We start from the raw sequence: 27189 nt of genomic DNA, 5'->3' as shown, positions 1-27189 counted from the left end.
CAAGATGTCCCAGAAGGATACCATGGTCGATGGTATCAAAAGCCGCTGAGAGATCAAGGAGAACCAACAGAGTTACACTCCCTCTGTCTTTCTCCCGACAGAGGTCATCATACAGGGCGACCAAGGCTGTTTCTGTACCAAACCCCGGCCGAAAGCCCGATTGACATGGATCCAGATAATCAGTTTCATCCAAGAGAGCCTGGAGCTGGTGAGCGACCACACGCTCTAAAACCTTGCCCAGGAACGGAACATTTGCTACCGGTCTATAGTTGTCAAGATTTTCAGGGTCCAAGGAGGGTTTCTTTAGGAGCGGTCTCACCACCGCCTGTTTCAGGCAGGGTGGTACCACTCCCTCTCGTAAAGAGGCATTGATCACCTCCTTGGCCCATCCGGCTGTTCCGTTCCTGCTAGCTTTTATTAGCCATGAGGGGCAAGGATCCAGAGCAGAAGTGGTCGCCCGCACCTGTCCAAGCACCTTGTCCACGTCCTCGAGCTGAACCAACTGAAATTCATCCAATAAAACAGGACAGGACTGTGCTCCGGACACCTCATTAGGCTCAACTGCTACAATATTGGAGTCAAGGTCCCGGCGGATGTTTGCGATCTTATCTTGGAAGTGTCTCGCAAACTCATTACAGCAGGCTATTGATGGTATTATTGCGTTCTGAGGACCAGAGTGTAAAAGTACCCGAACAACCTTATAAAGTTCCGCTGGGCGGTTAGAAGATGACTGAATGGAGGCAGCAAAGTACTGCTTCTTCGCTGCCCTCACCGCCTTCACATAGAGCTTGGTAGAGACCTTCACAAGTGCAAGACCACAGCCGTCGGGAGTTCATCTCCATTTGCACTCAAGCCGTCTCCTTTCTTGCTTCATCACTCTTAGCTCCGGGGTAAACCACGGAGCCAATTGAGCTCTGCAGAGGAGAGGGCGCACCGGGGCGATCGTGTCAACTGCCCGGGTCATTTCCGTATTCCACAGATTGACCAGGGTTTCGACAGGAGCGTCAGTTTTATCAGCCGGAAAACTCCCCAGAGCCTTCTGAAAACCCTCAGGATTCATTAGTCTCCGGGGGCGGACCATCTTAATAGGTCCTCCACCCTTGCAGAGGGGAGAAAACATTGTGAGCCTACACCTCAATAGGCGATGATCTGTCCATGACAGAGGAATAGATGTAAAATCCCTCACTCCCAGATCACCATCCCCTGCTCCAGTAGCAAAAATTAAGTCTAGAGTGTGCCCCGAAATATGCGTAGGGCCAGTAACAAATTGAGACAGCCCCATGGCTGTCATGGAGGCCATGAAGTCCTGAGCCGCCCCAGACAAAGCGGTCTCGGCATGAATGTTGAGATCCCCCAATACCATAAATTTGGGGGATCGCAACACCAAACCCGAGACCACCTCCGTCAGCTCAGTTAGGGAGGCTGTTGGGCAGCAGGGTGGACGGTACACCAACAGTATTCCCGGTCTGTCTCGCTGGCCCAACGTAATATGGAGACACTCCAGACCATTAGCTACCTGGATAGGGTGCCTAATGAGAGGGATGGAACTTCTATAGACCACAGCGATTCCCCATCCCCGACCCTCGGATCTACCCAGATGCTGAACTGAGTACCCAGGTGGGCACAGCTGGGAGAGATTAATGCCTCCCAGATCGCTCACCCATGTCTCAGTAATAAACGCCAGATCGGCCGCCTCAACCACAATTAAATCATGGATGAGGGAAGCTTTATTATTTACCGATCTGGCATTAAGAAGCAGCAACTGGAGATCCGAGAGTTGGCTGATAGAACTACCAGCAATCCTGTGGATGTGGGGAGGACCGGAACACGGTACAGCCACCAATTGTCTGTGCCGAGTTCCCCTCAACCGGCATGTCCTCCTCACAACGCCATACCTCCCATTACCCGTCACTACGCTAACAGGGGCCCCCTCTGGTCCCCCCTCCCAATACCCTATCCTCCCGCCCAGGCACATAATAAAATAAAATAAAAATAAAATAAAATAAAAATACACACACACTCACAACATACAGTCATACAAACATCCACTCATTCCATTCAGGTCTACACAACAACCACAGTCCCATGCTCCATGCGCACCAACGCAGCTCTCAAACCGTTCTTCCCGGGAAAAGTGCCACCTGGAGCCTGGTCCTGCGAGGTGCCCACGTGCAGAGCAGGAGCCCAAGAAGGAGAGAGCAGAGATGTTGGCCAAGCAGCAGCAGCAAAGCAGGCAGATGGCTCTCCCTCCCTGGGCGGTGATGGTCCTCTTCCCTTGCAGGAATCAACTTGAAGGCAGTACATTTACTTTATTATGATACTAGCAGTTTTCAGTTCCTTTCCTAATAATTCCTAACATGGAATTCTTCTTTTTCACTGCCACTTTAAATTGTTTTAATTATTTATCTTTTAAAAGTTTGTACGTTTAAACTGTTTGAAGTATTTTGCCTATTTGTTTTGATGTACAATTGCCCTGAGTTCTTTTCAAGGAAGGGTGTTCTATAAATATTCTTAACAAAATAAATAGAAACTGAATTGACATTTTTAGTGAGCTATCACACATACCAAAGATACTTTCCTAGTTAATCACTGCCAGTGCAGATCCTATCCCATTTGCCATTTTGATATTGATTCACTTAAATTTGAAGAGATCTTTCCTCAACGTCTGCTTTGGATTTCACCATCCTGAATAATTTGATATCCTCCATAAGCTTGGTGACTCCAGATCTTCATGTTTTGATATGTTGTTCTTTAGCCAGTTTTCAATCTGTAAGAAGGCCTAAATTATCATTAAAGTTACTGAAGAGTTATTGGTAAGAGACTTTGCAAACATATTATGGAAGACCAAGTATACGGAGTCCACCAGATCACCCCATCTATCTTTGCTGGCACTCTTTTAAAAAGCTAAACGATTAGTATAGCAGGAGTTCACAGCCAAGGACCTACAAACTGTGACTGGACTTACATTACAGTAGGGCCCCGCTTTACAGCGATTCGCTAATACAGCAGTCTCAATTAGACGCAATTAGACTAAAGCCCCACTCATACGGCGCTTGTTCTGCTTTTATGGTGGTTTTCGGGCATTGCGCACCATTCTATTCAATGAGTTCCACTTCACAGCGGTTTTCACTTTACAGCGGGGGTCCAGAACGTAACCCGCCATATGAATGGGGCCCTATTGTCTAGCAGCCAGCTGTGAAGTCCAACCATAGTAGAGTGCAAAGCTCCCTAGAAAGGGGGGTACTCCTTTTGCATTTCAGCCATTCCCAAGTCTTGTGAGGACCCTGGACGCATTTTGCCTCTTTGTCTTTGACTACATTTTTGCCCTACACTTGGACTGGGCATCTGGGCAAGCCTTGCACAAAGTGTAGGAGGAGAACAATAACCCAGCAGTCAGCAGGGGATCAAGAAAAGAAAACTGAACTGAAAGATCAAAGAAAAGCACTTGTTGGTTGCAAACAAGAAAATTGTTCTTGGAATGCAGCCATGGCTGTCAAGCATGTTATGCAGAAGTGAGGAAGAAAGTGTCTGCTCTGGGTTTCCACAAGAGTCACAAGAATTACACTTCTGGAAACCTGCGGAAGAGTGCGCACATGTACCTGCACTTGTGTGGTTCTCAGCCTAGGAAGCAGGATTCTTTCCCTTGGCAGTGCTGCTTCTGCTTGGTAGCTATGTTCACCATTTATTTTCTCCAGGGGCTCCTTTTGCTGTTACATAAGAACATAAGAACATAAGAAGAGCCTGCTGGATCAGGCCAGTGGCCCATCTAGTCCAGCACCCTGTTCTCACAGTGGCCTACCAGGTGCCTGGGGGAAGCCCGCAAGCAGGACCCGAGTGCAAGAACACTCTCCCCTCCTGAGGCTTCCGGCAACTGGTTTTCAGAAGCATGCTGCCTCTGACTAGGGTGGCAGAGCACAGCCATCATGGCTAGTAGCCATTGATAGCCCTGTCCTCCATGAATTTGTCTAATCTTCTTTTAAAGCCATCCAAGCTGGTGGCCATTACTGCATCTTGTGGAAGCAAATTCCATAGTTTAACTATGCGCTGAGTAAAGAAATACTTCCTTTTGTCTGTCCTGAATCTTCCAACATTCAGCTTCTTTGAATGTCCACAAGTTCTAGTATTATGAGAGAGGGAGAAGAACTTTTCTCTATCCACTTTCTCAATGCCATGCATAATTTTATACACTTCTATCATGTCTCCTCTGACCCGACTTTTCTCTAAACTAAAAAGCCCCAAATGCTGCAAACTTTCCTCGTAAGGGAGTCGCTCCATCCCCTTGATCATTCTGGTTGCCCTCTTCTGAACCTTTTCCAACTCTATAATATCCTTTCTGAGATGAGGCGACCAGAACTGTACACAGTATTCCAAATGCGGCCGCACCATAGATTTATACAACGGCATTATGATATCGGCTGTTTTATTTTCAATACCTTTCCTAATTATTGCTAGCATGGAATTTGTCTTTTTCACAGCTGCCGCACACTGGGTCGACATTTTCATCGTGCTGTCCACCACAACCCCGAGGTCTCTCTCCTGGTCGGTCACCGCCAGTTCAGACCCCATGAGCGTATATGTGAAATGAAGATTTTTTGCTCCAATATGCATAATTTTACACTTGTTTATATTGAATTGCATTTGCCATTTTTCCGCCCATTCACTCAGTTTGGAGAGGTCTTTTTGGAGCTCTTCGCAATCCCTTTTTGTTTTAAAAATGTTTTTAAAACAAAACATTTGTTTTAAAATGTTTTATATGTTCAAACCATCTGGTCCCTGTTACCAATCTGGCCACTACATTTTGCACAAGCTGCAGCTTCCGAACCATCTTCAAAGGCAGCCCCATGTAGAACACATTGCAGTAATCTAACTTGGAGGTTACCAGAGCATGGACAAATGAAACCAAGTTATCCCTGTCCAGAAAGGGGCATAGTTGGGCCACCAACTGAAGTTGGTAGAAGGCACTCCATGCCACCAAGGCTACCTGACCCTCAAGTGACAGAGATGGTTCTAGAAGAACCCCCAAGCTATGAACCTGTTCCTTCAGGGGGACTGCAACCCCATCCAGGACAGGTTGGACATCCACCATCTGGTCAGAAGAACCACCCACTAGCAACATCTCCGTCTTGTCTGGATTGAGCCTCAGCTTATTAGTCCTCATCCAGTCCATTGTCGCAGCCAGGCACTGGTTCAGCACATTGACAGCCTCACCTGAAGAAGATGAAAAGGAGAAATAGAGCTGTGTGTCATCAGCATACTGATGGCAATGCACTCCAAAGCTCTGGATGACCACACCCAACGGTTTCATGTAGATGTTGAACAGCATGGGGGACAGAACTGACCCCTGCGGAACCCCATACTGGAGAGTCCAGCATGCCGAGCACTATTCCACAAGCACCACCTTCTGGAGCTGACCTGTCAAGTAGGAGTGGAACCACCGCCATACAGTCCCTCCCACTCCCAACTCAGCCAGTCTTCCCAGAAGGATACCATGGTCAATGGTATCGAAAGCTGCTGAGAGATCACCACTTCTACCACTAATATGAGCAGGCTGGCACAGTAGGCAATTTTCAGAGTTGCTTTGAGTGTGTCTGCTGTTTTTCTTCCATTTTTGTATTTTTACAAGCAATGCGTTTCCTCTCCTCTCATGGACTAGCGTGAGTATAGGATATGGCAGCCTTTCCCCTGGTACCCTCCAGATGTTGTTGGAGTACAACTCCCATCAATCCACAATCAACATAGCTGATGGTGAGTGACGACAGGAATTATAGTCCACCAACACACTGGTTATGCCTGGTCTATATGTTAACTCTGCTTCTTGAAGTGGTTTGATCTGCCTGGCTCTCCTTTCCAACTTCCAAATGACAAATCCCCTCAGTTTTTAGAAGTTTCTTCTTCTGAAATTAAATGTGACTGTGCTGGACTTTCTGAACAACTTTGCATATTTGCTGAATTTAATAGCACTTATCACTGTCCCAATTCAAAAATATATCATGAACTAAATCCTGGACATCCCTCAGGACTAGATCAATGGTTAGTTTCTTGACTTTCAGAGGCACAGTCATTTATTACATCTAGGTGTTTTGTCTCTTTATTGCAAACTGCTCTCTTAATTTTTGTCATGCACTGCTCTCTTAAAGGACTCTACCTAATCTCCTTTGCTTCCTTGTATGCCTGACACCCTTTAAAATATTTACACAATGCCAGTTCTCTCTTGTCCTCCATATACCTTGTCAATAACCAACTTCCCTTTGAAGTTTTTGTCTTAACTCCTTAGTCCTCATCTCCAGACCTAAGTATGTACAACTACTCTGTCTTGCTCACATTATTACATTCTTCTCTCTCCTCTCTCTGCTGTCTTCACCCCTCCCCTACACTGCTCAACATTTAGACTGGTAGCTCCTCAAGGCAAAAAACTATATTTTTGCTTATGCAGTTCTGCAAAGTACCATGTACACTGATGGAGCTGTAGGAATAATCAGTCACTAAAATGCTACATAATGAGCTCCATGGTCAACTTGGTAACCTTACTCAGGGCAGTGGTTCTCTTTTTGTTTTTAAAGTATCTGGAAGTGACATTCTCACTTGTTCTAGGAGTGAACACAAGCACAATTTCCAGATCTTAATTTCCCAGCTTCCCTGGCCCAAACAAAAGCTTACTCAGGTTTCTTCCTGGCAATATTATTGATGTTCATGTGGATAATCATCATTCAGTAATTGGACACTGTGATTAGTCTTTTGGGAAAGATTGCCAAAAGTTCTATCATGTGTACTAAGAACACCATGCTTTGATAATGAAATTGTGGTATGATTAGTAATTTCAAATATCAGTGAGTCATGCAAAATTCAAAGCATACACCAAATAGGCACCATAAGACTGAATTTACTGCATAAGGCTAAGCTCTTTTTCAGAAACGTTTTTGAAAATGTTCATGTTACTTTATATAATGTTGGCATAAAAACTTAAGAAGATCCCTGCTGAATCAGATATAGGGGTCCATCTGTCCAACATCATTTTTCCCATGGTGGCTACCCAGATGCTTCCAGGAAGCCCAGAAGCAATAGAAGGAGGCAATAGCCTTCACCTGTTTGTCAGCAACTGGTATTCAGAGACATGTTTCCTTTGAATCTTTGCTAATATCAATAGACCTCCATACATTTGTCTAATTCCATTTTAAAACCATTTAAGCTAGCAGCCTTCACCACATTCTGTAACTTAAGGATTGTGTATCAAGCTGCCACCTCTACTCAATTACATGACTAGATTAAAATTGTGATTATACATATATATTTGATAGAAGTACTTATTTAAAACCCTGAATGACCAGCACCATCTTTAAAAAAAGGCATTTCCCCTTTGCTCTCTCACACACAGGAAGTGTGGCTCTTCTACAATTATTCCTGCTACCACACATGTGTTATGTAGAACAAAATATGTGTCTTGCTTCAAAGCTATCATCTTTAACCATTTGCAAATTTTATCAGTTATTTACTAATTAATCATCTAAACCCTCATTAATCAACTAAAACCTCATACAGTTAATTGACTGAGATCCCTTTAATCAGATGACAGCCCTAGGTATATGAAATAGTATTTCCTTTTGTCTGTTTTAAACTTTCTGGTAGTCAAACTCATTGGATTATCATTATCCTGATTTATATTCTTATTAGAGAGGGGGGCAGCACACAAGCTTCCTTAAACCCAACAGAAGCACCAGCTCCCGTGAACAGGTCTCTTGGGAAGTGTTCCCCATAGGCCTCCATGATAATGTTTTTACTATGCTGGCCTTTTGGCCAGTGGAATTTCCTGGTGGATCAGGACCCGGGGGATGGCTCCAAACGCAAGGTGGATCTCACTCAAGGCCCCCCCAAGGGTCCATCACACCACACCCCCAGAATGCTCCTTTTTCGGAGTTTCTGCCAGCTTCTGCAAGCCCTCAGTCCACTGGTCTGGCTGTTCCCAGTGGACCCCTGGTGGTGCTGCCAGGGCAGCCGGGGGGGCTGCAACATCCATCTCTCACCAGCCCAGCAGAAAGATATTGCACCCTTAGTCATTCCCCCCCAAATGAAGCAGATTCAGACATTTAACCATTCCTTATAGAGAGGGTGTTCCAGTCCTTTAATGATTTTGCTTGTACTTTTCTGCTTTCTTCCCAATATTATGATATTCTTTTTCTTACTATAGATAGTATTCCAAATGCAGCTGCACCATCAATGCATATAATACATTATAATGGTTTTATTTTCAATCTTTCCTAATATTTTCCAACACTTCCTTGATGAGGAGAGTGAACTTCTTCCTGTGATGCTGCTGTAAGTCCTTCAGGAACAATATCCACAGGAAACTCCTGGAATTCAGACAATGGGGCAGGATCTTACGGCATGAAAAAAGGCCAATCTCACTTAGTTGCAAAGAATCATCACAGCCAAAATGTAAGTCCTTCTGAAATTCTTGTTCCATGTTCTTCTGGTGTTTGTCCTGGATAACTGCTTTCAGATCTGGCAAAAGGAAATCAGAGATTTTGCTCATGGGGGAAGGGGGTGAGGAATGGCAGATCTGCAGGGGCGAGTGGTACTGTGATTTCCTAGTATAAAACTATACTTCGAAGCAGCACAAATTAGGCAATTATACCTACGAGTGATAGTCAATGCTTCAGATACTTTGTGGGTATCTATGGAGTTATCCAAGAGGATCCCAACACTCTGGGGAGTGCCATTTTCTCTTCTGATTAGAGCATTATTGTCAAGGATAGAAAAGCCATTCTTAGCACTGATGCTTGAAGTCTGGATGCACTCGGTGAAGTGACTAGCCCCCTATTCTTCCCTTTAATGCCTTTGTTATATCAGCCACAGTTCTATTATCAAGATAAATATGCGTAGTACAAGAATGAGAAGCTTATGCACTTTTCTGTTTAAGCAGCCTACCCAGACATTTTAATTTCAATTTTATGACTTTTTAATGAATATTTGATAATTCTTTTAAAACTCTTAGAGCTTTTATTTATAATTAAGCAATATATATATTATTAAATAGTATTAAATAAAAACCAAACATATACAGTAGGGGCCCACTTTTCGGCAGTCTGCTTTGTGGCGTTCCGCTAATACGGCGGCTTTCAATTAGGGTAAAGCCGCACTCATACAGAGCTTGTTCCACTTTTACGGCATTTTCCGGGCTTCGGGTGCCATTCTATTGAATAAGCCGCTTTTTGGCAGGTTTTGCTTTTAGGAGGGGGTCTGGAATGTAACTCGTTGTATGAGTGGGGCCCTACTGTAAATGTTGGAAGCCTTTTAATTTAAAAAATATATATATTATCTGATAGAAGGATGAGGCCTGCCTTCATCTTTATCATTCTCTATGGATAGTTATAATATTGTGCCTTTTAATCAGTGGATCCCAACTGACTAGCCAGAGTTCCAGGAGATGAAAACAGTCCAGCACTAATCTTCCTAGCATTACACTATTTTTTATTTATTCATGGTATTAATTGTACTATAAAGAGTGCTATAATAAATTAAATGCAGTTATTTAATTATAGTTGATTAATGTTTGTGTGAGACCCCCCAATAGATTTTTTTTCCTGTTAATCAATGGCTCTTGACAGGAAAAAGGTTCCTCGCTCCATTCTACACTGACTGGCAATGGCTGTCCAGGATTTCAGACAAGAGTCTTTGCCACTCCACCAGCATTCATGCATTAGCAGTCCTATTTCAAACACGTAAAACATCTAGTTCTTATCATTTTCTTAGGAAAAGTTAGTAATCTTCATTTGCAGCATTTTCTACACGAAACATCTCCCAGTAACAAATAAGTCTGGAAAACCTGCAACGCAGGCAAAGTATAAAAATCAATAATTTATCTCTGTTAGAACAACATTCCAAAAAACATCCTCCTAATTTATCTAAAAATGGGGGTGGGATTACTAGAAATCCATCAAAAGGACTGATACTGCTAGCTAGTTCTTCTTACTTTGGAAGAAATATACTTTCACTCCTGTTAAACATCTTATATTAACTGAAAATACATCAGGCATCCAAGGGACATTGCAACTAGTTCTACACACCCAAGGGGATTGTAGGCATACATTCTTTCAGATCTGGAGAAGTTGCTTCACACAACTATACACGCTTGCTGCTCTTGTCTGGGGTCCTTTGGATTCATTGTGCTGTTTCATTGCTAAGGTACAAAAGATACAGTATAATAGATGCACCCATAAAAACTTTCATAGAGCTGCTCTGGTGTAACAAAATGATAAAGTATAGAACAGAATCTTAAGTACATGCCAGTCATTTTTATGATCATTCTATATTGTTTTAATGGTATTTCATCTCTTCTGTTGTACATCAACCTGATATTTTGTATTAGAGGCGGTCTTTAAATATTTTTATAAATAAATAAATAATATGTTAAGTAATCTATTCAAGGTTTAGATCAGGGGTTGCCAACCCATCACCCATGGGTGCCATAGCACCCCAATTTGAGCTTTCTTTTTTTAAAAAATTAAGTCTCCAGCCCTCCTAGAAGGAAAGTTGTGGAACAAAACATGCAGGTACCTTTCGAAGTGATTTCTGTGAAATGATCCAGCTGCTTCTGCTTGTCAGTGTTATTAGCCAATGAGTGAAGTCAGATCTGTGACTGATAACTGAGTTATTTGAACACCAGGCAATAGCAATCCCTGAGGTCCTAAAGATCTGCTGGTTTCCCCTGTCTTTTAGTGCACTTTTCCTGCTTCTGTCTTTTTTTGCTAGTCCTTGCAATCTCCATAGTTTACCCTTCTTTTTTCCTAAGCAACCAGAATGCATCTTTCTTGTGCTGGGTTTGCCTGAGATCAACTAGTGCTTAGAAGTTATTTTCTGCCAGTACTACTACACAATAAGTGTGGGTGAATGTTAAAGAATCACCCTCCCCCACAAAAGGTAAATGTGAAAACTTTGCAAAGAGACTTAGGCATGTGTCCTGCTTTGCAGGAGCTAAAGACCAGAGACTCATTAAAATTCACTGTATAGTTAACTTACAGTACAATTGTATAATGTCTACTTAGAAGCAAGTCTTTGTGTTTAATGGGGCTTACTTCCAGGTAAGTGGGTACAGGATGGCAGCCTAGACTTTGGTTTAGTTTTGGCATTGGGGGGGGAAACAGGGTTTTTATGTCTTGACTATTTCAGATTCGGTTCTGAACAATAGAGAAGAACTAGTGGATGATGGTGGAAGAAACTACAAGAGAAGAAAATCATGAACAGAACAGAAACCAAGAGCCTAAGAAAAGGCAAAATGCTATAGCAAAATAGACATTTATTTTCAGAGAAGTCAGTCATGATATACTCAGGCTATATAATCCCGCAAAAGAGCAGTGTGATTTAGAGCTGGTTTGCACGTACCTATTCAACACTTGATTGTTACAATGTAATTATCAGGCTTCAATAAACATAAAAACATTCTAGCTCCTCCCCATGTTCATGCTGCCCTCCACATGTTCAAGGGTGACTATTTGCAGTGGGGAAGCCTCAAGTACTCATGGAGGCTCCTACATATTTTGGAATCATGAAAAGAAATGAAAAAAGAACTGTAGAAAAGTGACATGACTGCACAATGCTTATTATAAAATAATAAATTGGCCAACCCCAGAAATACTAGTATATCCCGGGATTTAGTGCATCAGACAATTCACAGAGAATTGCTATAGTCCTGGAAAGTGGAGGAAAGTGATACAACTATGTATACTTACAAGTTGTATAAGAATGAACAAGGCAATTACAGCCTGTTAGTTTAATTTCTGTATCTAGGAGGATATAATCCAGGGTTGCAAGGTCAGAAGCATCCCAAACCCTGAGATTTTGGGGGCGGGCCCAGTGATGTCATAGGGGCATTCCTGAGTGATGTCATTAATCATGATATATTAAGCATCAACCACAATTGCTTGGCGCATACTCAAACAAAAATATTTCTCTGATAGGAAATTAAGATAGAAATCTTAGCTAAAAGATGGAGCCTGGGTAGGGAACATTTAATCTAGCCAACTTGCTTCTGGCAAAAAGGGTTTAAGTGCCCTCAGACCAGGCCAGTCACCAGAAGGCCACTGTAGGAAGAAAGGAGCCTAGTGCTGTTAGAAGAGTAAATATGGATGACCCCAAAGGCTGCAATTCTAAACACACTTACTAAGGGACTAAGCCCCATAGAACTCAATAGGACTTACTTCTCAGTAGATATGGTTTGGATTGTGTTGTTGGTAAAGCTTGACCAGGGATCTTCTGCAAAGATATCCATATCCAAGTAGGGTTGGCAACCCCCTGCCTGGAATGCGCTGCCCCTATATTTTAACATGGCTCTCCAAATTTCTTTACAGATTTAACCCTTCACTTCAGAAAGAGGTCTGAGAAATGAGTAAGAGTAAGAAGATTCTCTACTCTTTTCTGTCTCCCCTGTGGGCTGCTATAAACTCACTTTGACAGCCAACTCAATTCCAGTGAATAATAACTGACAGAGAGGCAGCAGCTTGGGAACAACAACTGCAGCCACGCTGCCCAGTGTGTGAATTCTATTGGGCAAGAAACAAACCGTCATGCAAACAACAAGGGTTCAAGGGGGTTGAGCTGAGTTGTTGCTTCTATGGATGAAAGGGAATGAGAATAAAGGTAAATGAAATGCAAAAAGAAAAAGAAAAGACAGTAATAATTTTCTAAATGTAATACCATACCAACCACAAGAAGATTCCTATGAGTAAGGTAGAAAACTCAGCATCCCACAACCAGTCAGGATTCCTACCCAAAAACCAAAACTAAACAAATTCTGGCAGCCAGTTAGCCAAGCTCACAGAAATCCCCATGCAGCACAACCTGACCCAGAGACTGCAGTTAGTGCAGAATGCTGTGGCATGATTGCTGAGATGAGTGAGAGCACATAACAACTCTGCTCTGAAATCTGCACTGGTTGATTATTTGCTACCAGGCCAAGTTCAAGGTGTGCTTTCCATGTTACGGGTGCCACGTAGTACTTCTTCTGCTCTTGTAAGAAATCAGTCCTTTAGTGTGGCTGCACCTACACTTTGGAACTCTCTGCCTATTGACATTAGCAGGTGCCTTCACTGTACTCTTTTTGGCACCTGCTAAAATATTTTTGTTCAGGCAAGCCTACCCAGGCATGTAGAAGCTATTATTTATTTATTTATTTGGGTTTATTTATATGCCATCTTTCCACAGTGACCTATGCCCAAAGCGGCTTACAACAAACACTCAAAATAAAAGCACTGGGGTAGGGGAGAGAAGTCAGTTTACAAAACATAGCAATACATTCAAATAAGACAAAAATAAACAATTTAGCAAACATAAAATAAATTCAATATTACAAAAGTAATAATCTAAACTTAAATATATAAGTACAATCTATCTCTTTGGCCTTTGTCACTTCCAGAGGACTGGTGGAGTCCCATTGTTTGAGGCAACTCTAGGAGACAAGAAGAATCAGAGACAATTGAATGCAAAGTTCTACACCTACTGCTGCTGCTGGGGCGCGTCTCCCTCCTCGGGATGGTCTTCGTCAAGCTCGTCCAGGTAGTACTGCTCGAGCCAGTGGCGCGTGTTCTCCAAGTGCCGGTGCGGCGGCCTGTCCAGTGCGGCACTCACGTCAGTGCCAGCCCGCTCCAGCAGCAGCTCTGGTCCGCCCAGGTGGAGCTGCATGAAGGCCGACACATCGTAGAGGCATCTGCCGGCGAGTACCAGGCAGTCGCCCTCAGAACAGCGCTGCCACACCTCGCTGCTGCTGTAGGAACGGGGTCGGTGAGGGAGAGCCATGGCTTTTATCTATTTTAAACTCATTGTTGGTTTTATTATTTTGAATATTTGTAAATTCCTGTCTTTGTTTTTGAAAATAATTTTATTGTTTTAATCCTTTCTGTAAACTGCTTTGAGAGTTTTTACAATAAAGTGGTATATAAATGTTGTAATTAAAGTACATAAATAAATTTTAGAGTCACTGTGGCCCTTGGGTCTCTTTCCATTTTTAGGAACAAAGGAATCTGCCTTATACTGACTCAAGCCATTTGGTGCCATCTAGTTGTGTACTTATGACATGGACTAGCATTGGCTCTCCAGAATTCCAGGCAATAGTCTTTTCCAGAAATTGAATTTTGGACCTTTGCATGCAAAGCATATGCCCTACCACTGAGCTACAACCCTTCTCATTTAAAAAAATATCTTTTAGAATTGTTCTTTTCAATTCACTAATGAATGCACAACATACCTAGTGCAGAGCCACACCGTTCATTTAAAGTACATTTAACACATATTTGAAGCACGTGAATCCCACCACAGAATCATAGGAACTGTAGTTTGTTAAGGGTGGTGGGAACTATAACTGTGAGGGAGAAATTACACTTCCCAGGATTCTTTAGGGGAAGTTATGTGCTTCAAATGCAAGTTGGATGTGCTTTAAACTTATTGTGTGGATCTACTTAATAAACTTCATCTGTGTGTAAATCGTTTTAATTAAATTTTTTAAATGGAAATGAGCTATAAAATTTACTGGGTAACCATGGGCTACTCACCATCTCTCAGCCTAATCTGCCCCTCAGGATGAAAACAACAGAGGGGAACCATGAACATCCCAAGAAAGAAGGGTACAATTAAAATGTAGAGGAAGTAATACTGTACAATCATAGTGTGAAATCAGATACTTATCGGGACATAGTATGAAGAAATATTTATATAAGCATGATTATCAAATGTGTTTATTATATACACAACCACTAAATATATTTATAGTGCAATCCTACATTTGTTTACTCAGAAGCAAATCTCAATGTATTCAGTGGGGCTTACTCAAACAGGGAAGCATGCACAGAACTGCAACTTCAAGTGATAAGATCATTCACCCAACCCATAATTCAAGATCAGGCCACTTTAAGCTGTTTTGTAACTGTTTATACTTGTTTTTATGGTTATTGGATTTTAAAGGGATTTATTTCCTGTTGTGAGCTGCCTTGGTTTCCAGTCTGCAACCCTGCCTCACAGAGTTGTTGGAAAGGTTCCATACAAACACATACACACACACTGGAGATGTAAAAATACATACACCCCATATAATAGTTTATTGTCAAAGCCAATTGGTCATTACAAAACATATTTAAAAAATAACATCAGTATTAGTTTCCTACATAATAAAGCAGTGGTACCTATGTAAGCCCTGCCTAATTGCGTTAAAAATAGGATTGGAGGGGGAAAGTTTTACAACACAAACACAAGAACAACCTTCTCAGGCCATATGATTTGCAGGGGAGGTCCTGTTGGTGGTAGTGGCTACTGCCTGATTGGTGCTGGTACGTAAGAGGGCCTTCTTGGTAGTGGTTCCCCATTTATGGAATGAAGTGCATCTATCTCCCTCATGATTAATGTTCAGGCAGAATTTGATGGCTGAAATATAATGTTCCTGACAACCCTCAAACGTTTAGCTGTGAGGATATTTGTTTTTAAAATGCTTATATTGTTTTTGCTGTTTTATTGGTTGCCTTTGCTCCTTTGGGAGAAAGGGCAGGATAGAAATGTAATAAATAAAATATAAATGAATAAATAAATAATATTACAGAAAATAGGAAAAGCAATGACTTTGTAACATTTAAAGGAAAATGGAGCCATTCCTAGCAATCAGCAAAGGTTTAAACACCAGAAAGTTGGAAGAGATAAGCCAAAGGATTCTTTTTCAAATTTGCAATCTTATAAAAGTTATGTTTGCCCAAAGAATTTATCAACTTATAGTTAATTGTGAGAAGAGAAGGGGGGGGAATTACTGAGTTGCTTCATTAGAAATGTAACATTACAATTAAATTAAAAGCCAAGTTAAGAGAATAAGGAACAAGCAAAAATTTATCTATATAGTCCATTAATTGCAAAGTGAGTTGAGTGAGCTTATCATGGTTCTCAAACTAGGGTTGCCAGGTTCCTGGCCTGAGACTGATCCTGTATCTTTAGGAGAAGAGAAAGTCAGCCAAATGCAGGTATTCTTGCAACACTGTAATGAGAAAAACCACAAGGTGGAATCCTCCCTTCCCCCTGCACAAATTTTCAAGATACAGAAGACCTCTTGGTTGCCAGGCCCGGCTGGAGCTCTCTCAGTGGAACAGGAGCCTCCTCTCAGCACTCTTCACAAACTACACTTCCCAGGATTCTCTGAGGGAAGCCATGACTGTCTCAAGTGAAATCAAAGTCTAGTGTGGGTGGGGGCCCCTGATTAGGCAAGCCCAGCAGCTTTGAGTCTGGCGTTTAGAATTCCGTCAGTTGGTTCTTACTGAGCATGCCCCGTGTTATCATAGGCTGCCAGTCAAAATTTATTAAATTAATTACAAATCAGCCGGGCATTTTTTTTTACTTTTAAACTGCAGATGATGAAGGTCAGAGTATGGGGCAAGGTCAGTATTAGTATTACAGGTACTCTGTGAATATGGCTGATTTTTAATGAATTTCAACAGATTATGAGAACTCAGAGAAAAAAGTCCAAAAGGGCTCTGAGGGTTTTTTCTCTCTTTTTAGACTTTGAACTCTCTATTCTCTCTGACTGTTTTGTGTATCGCCATGAAAATTGGGAGGGTTGTTAAGCAAGTGTTTCTGGGTTCAGAACTATATGTTTTGTAATGTTTTGTTTTGAAATGAGCTTATGGGAAGCATCAGAATGGCATGGGGGTATTTTCAATTTAACATTGCGGAATGTGAAAAACCCACGCTGGCTATAGTATACAGCCACTCTTGTGGCTGTATAATACTACTGTCTGACACAGTCCTGATTGCTATTCTCCCACTTAAAGAGAGTTTTTGAAAGCATACAAAGGTTTGGTCCAAACAGCAAGCAATTGCACATCTGTATGAGTGTGTAATACTAAATTTCTCAAGAAGACCACTCAAGTAGTAAATTGCATCTCTGTGTGTGTGTGTGTGTAATACTAGATTTCACAAGACGACCACTCAAGTAGTAAATCCATCAAATTTACTGGCTTCTGTAGAGAGAAAAATTCCCGGGTAAAATAGCTTCTTGTTGTGACTCTTCCACAGCAAGAATTGTAGCTCTTACTTATCTTTTAATGATGCTCAGATAACAAACCATGCTATTTTAAAAAAGCAGAGAACAAGAGAAAGTGATGTCTTTAGGTTTGCTGGCAATATTGTTTGAAATGTCTACTGCAGCAACTTCCAAAGGCTTTAATTAGAATCAGTGTTCCATTGTACTAGGCACTATGCAAACACTTGCAAAGACATTGTGCCTGTCCCAGAGAGCTTATGCCACAAATTTCTCGAATTTCCTTTTCACATTTGTATAATCAGTTCAATCAACTGTGTTCTAATAATAAAAAACCCTCCTACCCAATAATAGCATTATATTGATGAAGAATTGCATTTGTCAACAGATGCAAAAATAATATTGTCATTTTAAGGAACTCAGTTTCTCTGAGGATTGTCCTAGTTTTGCAAAACTGTCTTGTATATTAATATTTGTATTGAGTTATTGATTTATTTATATATATTATTATACATGGTTGGCTTTGGTACTCTGTAGACTAGTTGCTGGTAGCAGCAAACCCCCATCTTCAGGACCAAGTGAATGGGGCAGACCTCCATAGTGTTAAGGTTTGAATCCTCAAAGTAGATATCTATCTTGTTCCAACAGTCTAGTCTGATTACTCTCTTCATAAACAGAGCGGCTGATAGTTTCAAGCAAGAACTGAAGAAGCCTAGTTCCAGACAGTACAAGCTTATGAGTGCCTGCCTGCCATAAGGGCAAGGGTTCCTCTTCAATACCCTTCTGTGTTCAGTCTTATGGGCTCTGGAGCCCTCATAGTAGAGATATGGGTTGAGGTTGCCAGATAAACAGAGCATAATTTTCAGCTTCAGCCACAATAGTGAAAGCTACGTTTTGCACTGTTGTTGCAAAAGCAGATTAAGAGAATGAAGTTAGACCAGGCTTGGAAGATTACTTTTAAAAAGTAATAAGTTACAGTTACATGGCCCAAAAAAGTAGTAATTACTGTTACAATTACAACTGCTCTGAAAGTAACTGATTACTTTTTCTCAAAAGTAATCACTACAGTTACATTTCAGTTACTTTTTAAAAAAAACACCTACAAGGTGCTGGCCTTGGCTGCTGCACATCTAAGCAGCCTAAAACAACATTAAAAATAAACACACACATATAGAGGTAGTAGAAGAATTCTTTTTATCCATAAGATAACAATGGTGGTCTCTTTGCTGGTAAAGGAGGTGGGGAGGGAGGCTGAGGCCACTACTCAGATCTTTGCACGTGAAACCAAGTGCACCCCCCCTCAACAGGCAGGCATAATCTCTCTCACTTAATCACCTCCTGGACCCTGCCCTGCCACCAACTAAGGGACACTCACCCAAGCAAACATTTCCCCCTGAGATGCAAAAAAGTTAAAATACTGCAAATGTGGCACAGTAGCCAGAGGCCACTTTGGCTACTGTAGGTGGAGGCCATTTTGTGTGCTAAAACATGTTGTCATCTTTCACCTCCACAGTTCTTTATCTCCATTCTGCTGCTGCCTCCTTCTCCTCCTTTATCCATGTTCTTGCCCTCTGGCTCCCTTTTCCCTCCAGTCCATTTTTTTAAACAATTGTTTTCTCCACTCCACCCTGTCTCACTCTCCACCTCCTCCCTTGTTGTCTCCTACCCATCCACAGACCACGATGATAATGAAAGTTAACAAGGAAAGCACAAAAGCAGGACTACAGCTGAACATCAAGAAGACTAAAATAATGACAACAGAAGATTTATGTAACTTTAAAGTTGATAATGAGGACATTGAACTTGCCAAGGGTTATCAGTACGTCGACACAGTCATTAACCAAAATGGAGACAATAGTCAAGAAATCAGAAGAAGCCTAGGATTGGGGAGGGCAGCTATTAGAGAACTAGAAAAGGTCCTCAAAAGCAAAGACGTATCACTGAACACTAAAGTCAGGATCATTCAGACCATGGTATTCCCAATCTCTATGTATGGATGTGAGAGTTGGACAGTGAAAAAAGCTGATAAGAGAAAAATCAACTCATTTGAAATGTGGTGTTGGAGGAGAGCTGTGGGCATACCATGGACTGCGAAAAAGACAACCATTATAACCAAGTGACTTCCTGGAGCTATTATTGCAAATAAATAGTCTGAATGTCAGCACTCCTCCTAGGCTCCTAGATCTGAGACTTTGATTTGTAAGTGTAACAGTTTGATTTAACATCAGTTCACAAAAGCACCAAACATCCAGATAAAAGCTGGCTGCAGGATCCCCAGTTCCAGTCTCACTTAATGGTCCTCAATAAGTCATTTGAAATCTGCTATATTAATGAAGCATTATTGCCGGATACCCCAATATCACCACACACTTACATATGCGAAAGCAACTCCAGATCCATAGCCCAACCACCTCTTTCAGATCCGTCTACTACCTCAACACCTTCAGTAAGCTAGGAGCCTCCAGATAGAGAGCTCATATCTCAGTAGCAGAGGATATGTGTTTCATGCGCTGAGGTCCTAAGTTCAATCCCTGACAGTTAAGATGATCTCAGATGACAAAGCTAGCAAAAGCCCTTGGCCTGAGCGGCTGCCAGTCACAGGCAGTAATACTGGGCTAGATGAGCCACTACTCTGATTCAATATAAAGCAGCCTCCTATGTTCAGAAAACATGTTCAGCCTGAGGCATCTCCTTTCAAATCCACAGAACTTTCCAAACATGATACACACACTCTCCCCTATGAAGAATTCAATACCTGACAGAACTTCCTGGGTTTTTAGGACTCAAGCAAAACATCCATAATTCATCCTTCATTCAGAACCTGGAGAACTAACAGTCTACCCTATCCATGTTTACTCAGTAGCAAGCCTCATTCCCAATCCATCTGTCCTTGAGCATTTGTGGGGAGGAAAGCAAATATTTCACCAGAGAGCAGGAGGGTTTTATGGGGGGAGGGGGGGTCCAGAGTTCTATAACAAAAGCATTAAGTTCAATTGGACTTGCTTCCAAACAAGTGTATTTATGATTCCAGTCACCATGCAGCCCAATCCTATGTATGTTTAGCGAGATCAATGCAACTTAGTAACCTGGGTGTGTTTAGGCCTGTGCACTAAGTAGGGCGAACCAATCCTATGCATTCTTATTTTTTTATGCTCAGAAGTAATCCACCAAATTGACCCCCAGATCCAATTTTAGATGGTAAGCTCCTCGAGGCAGGCACCTGTCCTGTGCCTTAATATGCACAGTGTTGTTACCTAAAAAATAATAATGCTCACCAGTGAAGCGTGCATAGCAGAGAGCGGGGGTGGGGGTTGGCAGGGCAAATGAGTAAGGGAGCGGGGGCAGGTGAAGGCAGAGAGAGGGGGTGGGGGCAGCAGGACAAGTGAGCAAGCGGGGGCAGGCAGGGAAGAGAGCAGGGGTGGGGGCAAAGCAATTGAATGAGTGAGCAGGGGGCAGGGGGGAAGAGAGGGGTGTGGGGTGGCAGGGCGATTGAGCCAGCAGGCAAGACAGGTGGGGGGGAGAGAGTGGGGGTGGGGGCAGGGTGATTGAGTGATTGAGCCAGCGGGAAAGGCAGGTGGGAGCAGAGAGTGGGGGTGGGGGTAGAGCGATTGAGCCAGCGGGGAAGGCAGGCAGAGAGAGAACAGGATGGGTGGCAGGGCAATTGAGCGATTGAGCCAGCGGGGAAGGCAGGTGGGGGAAGAGAGCAGGGGTGGGGGCAGGGTGATTGAGCCAGCAGGGAAGGCAGGCGGGGGAAAGGATGGGGGCAGGGCATTTGAACAATTGAGCCAGTGAGGAAGGCAGGTGGGAGGAGAGAGCGGGGGTGGGGGGCAGGGCGATTGGGCGATTGAGTCAGCAGGGAAGGCAGGCAGGGGGAGAGAATGGGTGGGGGGCAGGGCGATTGAGCAATTGAGCCAGCTGGGAAGGCAGGCGGGGGGAGAGAGCAGGGGTGGGGGGATAGGGCGATTGAGTGATTGAGCCAGCAGGGAAGGCAGGCAGAGGGAGAGAATGGGGGTAGGGGAGCAGGGCGATTGAGTGATTCAGCCAGCAGGGAAGGCAGGCAGGGGGGAGAGAACTGGGTGGGGGGCAGGGCGATTGAGCGAGTGGGGATGGAGGGTAACACACACACACATACACCATCGTCAGTCACCTCCATTCTGCTGCTGCCTTCTCCTCCATCATCCTTTGCCCTGGCTTTCTCCTCCACTGTCCATTTTCTCTCTCTCCTGCGCTCCACCACCCTCTGCCTCTTCACCTCCTCCCTCGTGCCTCCTAACGCAGAGCACAAGGGAACAGCGAGGCTGTGCAGAAGCCCAGTGTGAATCACATGTCTTCTATCCACCAATCACAGGAACAGAAGACTTCCACTTGCTACCCCCCCAAGTAACATCCAAATGTAACGCTGGAAACATTACGATTGCTGCTAAAAAGTAGGGAAATTACTAATTGTTCTATTACTAGTAAAATGTAATGAAGTTACCCACTCTAATGAGTTACTTCCAAGCTCCGAGTTAGACAAATCTACAGGTCATATTCTATGGCTACTGTGAGCCACAGACATTAGAGAGTAGGTACCTACCAGCCTAATGAATGCCAATAGCCCTTCTCAGACAACAAGCAAAGGTGGGCGAAGGGAATATTGAATGCATAGCTCTTTGGAGCTGCTAAACTTAGTAATTTTTCTATGCCTCAGCATTCTTAATGTAATTAATGGACTGGATTATCATGTCTTAAATTATTTACAAGTATTTCAACAGAAATAATTCCTTAACTTTGAAGTTACTCTGGTCTATGACCATAATAAATATATTTGATTTGATATGATTCGAAGTACTGAATCCTAACAGTATTCATACATGTAATCTCACCTATTATTACAAAATAGGAAAGAGCTGCTAATCATTATTATTCAAGGAAATTAAATAAAAGATATACACATTTTTCCCGCCCCCAATATAAAATCTTCACTGTTAAAAATTGTAATTTATATTTATAACAAAACAAGTTTCACCCAATGCTGCTGCCAAGAACACATTCTTTGCCAGATTTCTAAATCACATGCCACAGTAATTCATTACAAAATCGCAAAGACAAGTTGATGTGTTTGTTACTGTAATCATGTTCACATTATTCCTTCTCAATACACTGCCATTGTACAAGGTTTTAACTCAATTAGTCACATGATGTCAAGAGACCTAATCATAAATCCTGGCTTAATTGTTTATGTTCTCCTAGTAATAAATGCACTTATTGTATAAAGAGTTGCTGTACAGAGTAATGTAGACCAACTAGAGTTTAAAAATCACACACACACACAGAGTTTATCTCCATTAGAGTCAAGCTCTGTTATTGCCTTGCTCACTAATAGAAGTAATGGTTTTCTCTCAGAAACAGAGACTTCTTTCAAGGTTTCTGTTGCACTTTCTTTCCCAGGCGGATAGTAGCAGAATTCCAGTAATTTTCAAGTGGTTTCACAGTGCACAAAAGGCTCAAATCCACTGATATGTGGTATCCTCCAGATGTTATTGGACTCCCAACCCAGCATCCCCAGTGACATAAATCTCAGCCTCCCCAGTGATAAACTGATACTACACACATCATTCCCACCAAAGAATAGGCTTCTCAAAGCACCCTCTTTCACTACCACCCTGTCCCAAGTGTAGGTTTCTGGCCATGAGAAGAAGGGAAGTGAGCACCCTTTTATCCTTTGTAAGCATTCAAAAAGAACAAACCCCAACCACTTCCGAAGTGCTCAAGATGTTTCAGGGTGAGCAGTGAGATGTTTGTGCATCCCTACAGCGCATGGTTCACACACACACACACAAATCTAAGTTCTATTTTTACCCATTTCAGTGTCATTACTAAGATAACAATTTACTTACAACTGGATATCCTCTGCTTTTATGCAATGCAATGTAGATTTTTGGTAATGATCATGACTCTCCATTTTAGTTTCTGGCACCAATTTATTGTGGGAATTAGCTTGACTATGCCTGCTGAGGATTCAGAAAATTAAGAATGCCTTGCAGTTAGAAATATAAGTAATCAACATCATCCTTAACAGCTCCCTGCCCTTTCTCATCTGTCTTAGCCCTTGGTACCATTGCCCTGGACCATCAGCACTACTCACTTCTGTTCTCTGGCCATGATCCTCCATCAAGCTCATAGGCAAACTTACAGGAGGCATCACTTGGAGAGCTATTACCCCCCTCTACCAGAACATTCAGGCCAGAGGATCTGGCCTTGCCTGACAACTCCTGGCTTAGAGGACACCCCTCACCACCTCCATACTTTAGGAGCCAGCAATTACAAAATGAAATGAACAGACAGCTCCTCAGAGGGAGGTATTTGTTGTTGTTATATGCCTTTAAGTCGATTACAACTTATGGCGATCCTATGAATCTTTTTTTATATATTCATAGGATTTTCATGGTAAGAGGTATTCAGAGGTGGTTTACCATTGCCTTCCTCCAAACCTATGGCACCCGGTATTCCCAAGCGGTCTCCCATCCAAGTACTAACCAGGTCTGACCCTGCTTAGCTTCCAAGATCAAACAAGATCAGGAGTGTTCAGGGTAGTATGGCCATAGCCAGGAGGTATTTAGCCAGCCTTAAACAAGCTTCAGCATGTTGCTGAGGCAAGAGCTCTCCCACAGAGGATCTAGCAAACACTGGTCACAGGGAGCTCTCCAGGGTCCTGACCAGCTGTCTTTTGCTCTGCCCTGTATCTGGCAGGAGCTCTCATAAAAACATAAGAACCACCTGCTGGATCAGGCCAGTAGGCCATCTAGTTCAGCATCCTGTTCTCACAGTGGCCAACCAGTTGCCCTTGTGAAGCCTGCAAGCAGGACCTGAGTGCAAACAGCACTCTCCCCTCCTGCAGTTTCCAGTATTTGGAAGCATACTGCCTCCAACTATAGAGGCACAGCATAGCTATCATGGCTAGCAGCCATTGATAGCCTTTTCCTTCATGAATTTGTCTAATGAGTTGGTGTCCATCACTGCCTCTTGTGGGAGCAAATTCCATAGTTTAACTATGTGCTATGTGAAGAAGTTATGGTCACATAATTTAGAGCTTCTTGGTGCAGAAATTATTGTTCTTAATGCAGAATATATTCAGCAGAATATGCACTTCAAAATGTTTCAGCAATAAAGCATTAAACCTAATAAGAGGGTTTTTTTAAAAGAATATGTATCTTTGTATCTCTTAAACCTGTAGCCAAAAAAAAAAAAAAAAGCTACTATTGAATATCACCCATTAGTATGATTTTTAAAAAAGCATTTCAACTTTTGTCAGTGCATGGCTCACATTGTGATCCTTGTTTAACACCAGAACCTTAATGAACTTCTTTCTTTCTTTCTCCACTGTATTCTTCATCAGCTTGGTAGCATATTGTTTCTCTACAAGAGACCCCTGTGGATGACCATAGCTGCAGCCTAGTACACAATAGTGTGCTGCTGCTGTGTTTCTGTTTTCAGTTTCATCTTGCAGCATAAATTTCCAGGTTCTAATTTCATGCACAATCATTCCTTGAAGCTTGGATAAACACAAAGTAAAGGTACCAAAACATCTTCAGAGAAGCTTTGCATAAAATGCTAAGACATATTGTTGAGTGTAGCTTTGCCTTTAATAGCATCTCCCTGCCCTCTTCCCAATGTAGGGCACATTTGCAGGGGGAGGGGGGAACTAATCTGTTATTCCAAATTACTAGAACAGCAGCCCTGCACCAGAGCCAAGAAATCTACCGATCTGACATGAATTAGCAGTGGAAAGGGGAGGGGGGGAATCTTTTTAAAAATGAATAATCTCTAATGTTAAAAAGCCAGATTTTTCCAAATGAAAGTAATGCACTAAATGAATATTAAGTCAACATGATGCTTCCTCTATTTACCTTTCATAAAATAATCCAAATTTGCATATTCATGTGCTATTTGTATTGTGATTCCACTCACAACAAGCCTACGGTTGAAACCAAATATTATCCACACTCTACACAACGGTAACTGAGGCAAATCTATCTTTCTCTGGTCCTTTTTGCTTTCACATATTTTTACCCATAATTCCATTCCCACACATCTGTAGATTTAAAAACCCTCCTACATAATGAAATGTGTATTTTCCTTACAGAAAGTATATTTAAATATGTATTTTGATATGTTTATACTGCCAAGAACATTCAGAGACGTCTAAAATCAGATGGATAGCTAAGTTCCAAACTGCACATTAATCCAAGATCAGATCATTTCATATAAGAATTTGCAAAGATTGAATTCCTCAAGCATGATAAAACGTGGCTTGGCCAAGGGTATGAATGAATGAATAATTTATTACGGTGCATAGACCAGCAAAAGTTGCACAATAAAAAAACCATTAAAAGAATATAAAATTTAACAATTAAAACAATTAAGCCAAAGATGCTGCCGTAATTCAGTTCATAATGGAGTCAGTATTACATTAGTCCTCTGTAGTTAAGCGCTTTCTGCAGCATATGGCGGCCGCACAGAAGCTTGCCACCTTGGCAGTCACTTGAGGGGTGGAGTCCGATAAAAGAAATTTCACATAAAAGGCCTCTTCCTGGCCGGGTATACTTTGAAGGATGGGGAAAATTAAGACAGAGCGTAAATCGTGATAGAAGGTACAGTGGAGAAGAACATGGTCCACTGTCTCGATTGCCCCTTCTGCACAACGACAGAGTCGCTCCTTAACTGGAATGTTTTTAAACTTTCCATCCAGATTGGCCGATGGTAAAATGTTAAATTTGGCTCAAGTAAAAGCTTTCCTAAATTTTGGTATTGTCAAGGTGGATAAATAACAGGCAGCTCTAAATGGTCTTAAGTTATAGCTAAGATAAGCATAAGGTACTGTTTGCATCATATGCATATACACGCTGGAGTAATAGGGCTTTAGCTTTGGAGTGCTCTAAAGTTGAGATCGACGTGATGGAGAAGCCTAAACTGAGGAATTTCTCTTTCAAGGCCCGTTTCCAAGTAAACAAAAAAGAATCAGTCAGTATAAGAGAGGTCAGGCCAACTGGGGCAAAGAACATTTTTAGCCAAAATGTTACCTTGCTCATCCAAATACGTGTTTCTATCTGCGCTACTCCAGCTTCTAGGTGAAGAATGGAGTTTGGAACACAGCTCGGGACACCGAGAAGGGAGCGTAAGAATCCAGTTTGGATCAACTCTAAGGGGGCATAGGTGGAGTAGGTACAGACTTGCGATCCATAAAGCAACTGAGCGATGACTTTAGCTGCAAAGATGTGAATTGCTGAGGGCACATGTTGGCCACCTAGAGTAGAAAAAGGAAAGAAGGGCTCTCAAGCTTTTTTGGGCATTTAAAACGGTTCTTTTTAGCAACTTCCCAGGAGGATCCCTCCTCCTGTGCTGCCTCTGAGACGGGCTCCTGTCTTGGATGAAACTTATCCAGTTTTAAATTCAGTCAGAAGGGTTTTTTCTGACTGGGGATGATTTCTTCCAGATAAGGAAGAAGCGTGAGATCTGCCACATAGTTTTGTTTTGATTGTTGGAGCCTGGAATTCGTCAGAATTGTCTGTCTTCCAGCAGTTCAGACAGAGCGAGGATTTTATGCTAGCTCAGCTGGATAAGTGACCCGTTTTTTTTTAACGGACTAGCAGGCAAACCTCCTGTCTACATTTATCATTTTCTTATCTATATAGCTAAAGAGATTTGTCAAAGTAACAGCAATTAAGATAACCTAGATGAGGTAAGACTTCCCTTCTTTATTTACGGAACTAAGGGGGAAGAAAATATAAATAGCTTATCTTTTTTTTTATTATTGCAAAAAGCTGACATGGAAAATTGCGTTTTAAAGATTACAACGGATGAGAGCTTTCTGATTGGGAGAGATAAGAAATCTTTTTGATTTACAAGACTTTTGTGTAATATATATAAGGGACTATTTTTTCTGATCTACTTTTTTTTGTTGTTGTTGACGAATCTGCTCATTCTCTCTGCTACTAGTTATTTGAACGCTGTGAACTAAAAGCTGTTTTTGCACTTCTGGACATTTAAGAGATAAGGACTGTCTAGCGTGTGACGTTAGTTGGTTGGAAAGATTAACTCCTTTGTAACTGGATAAAGAAATAAACTGCTCTTTGCTTGGGACATTGAAAATTGGAGTTTTGTTCTTTTGGTTTTAAGAATGGCAATTAAGAAGATCATGGATGTACAAGAAG

General features: G+C 42.1%; 1 long non-coding RNA gene and 1 pseudogene across 1 annotated transcript in view; both read right to left on the bottom strand.

Annotated features, from left to right (window-relative positions):
• Positions 1 to 8097: 8097 nt before the first annotated feature.
• LOC133365481 (uncharacterized) overlaps positions 8098 to 27189 on the bottom strand; it is a 68132-nt gene continuing 49040 nt past the window's right edge. The window contains exons 2-3 of the long non-coding RNA XR_009758227.1: positions 10062 to 10174; positions 8098 to 8496 (exon numbers count right to left, since the gene is read on the bottom strand). This is a non-coding gene — a long non-coding RNA (uncharacterized LOC133365481). The remainder of the gene's footprint in view (positions 8497 to 10061; positions 10175 to 27189) is intronic.
• Positions 23467 to 23585, bottom strand: LOC133365728 (5S ribosomal RNA; annotated as a pseudogene).

Source organism: Rhineura floridana, chromosome 10, assembly GCF_030035675.1.
Source record: "Rhineura floridana isolate rRhiFlo1 chromosome 10, rRhiFlo1.hap2, whole genome shotgun sequence".
Taxonomy (NCBI): Eukaryota; Metazoa; Chordata; class Lepidosauria; order Squamata; family Rhineuridae; genus Rhineura; species Rhineura floridana.
This window is presented reverse-complemented; position numbering and strand designations above follow the sequence as displayed.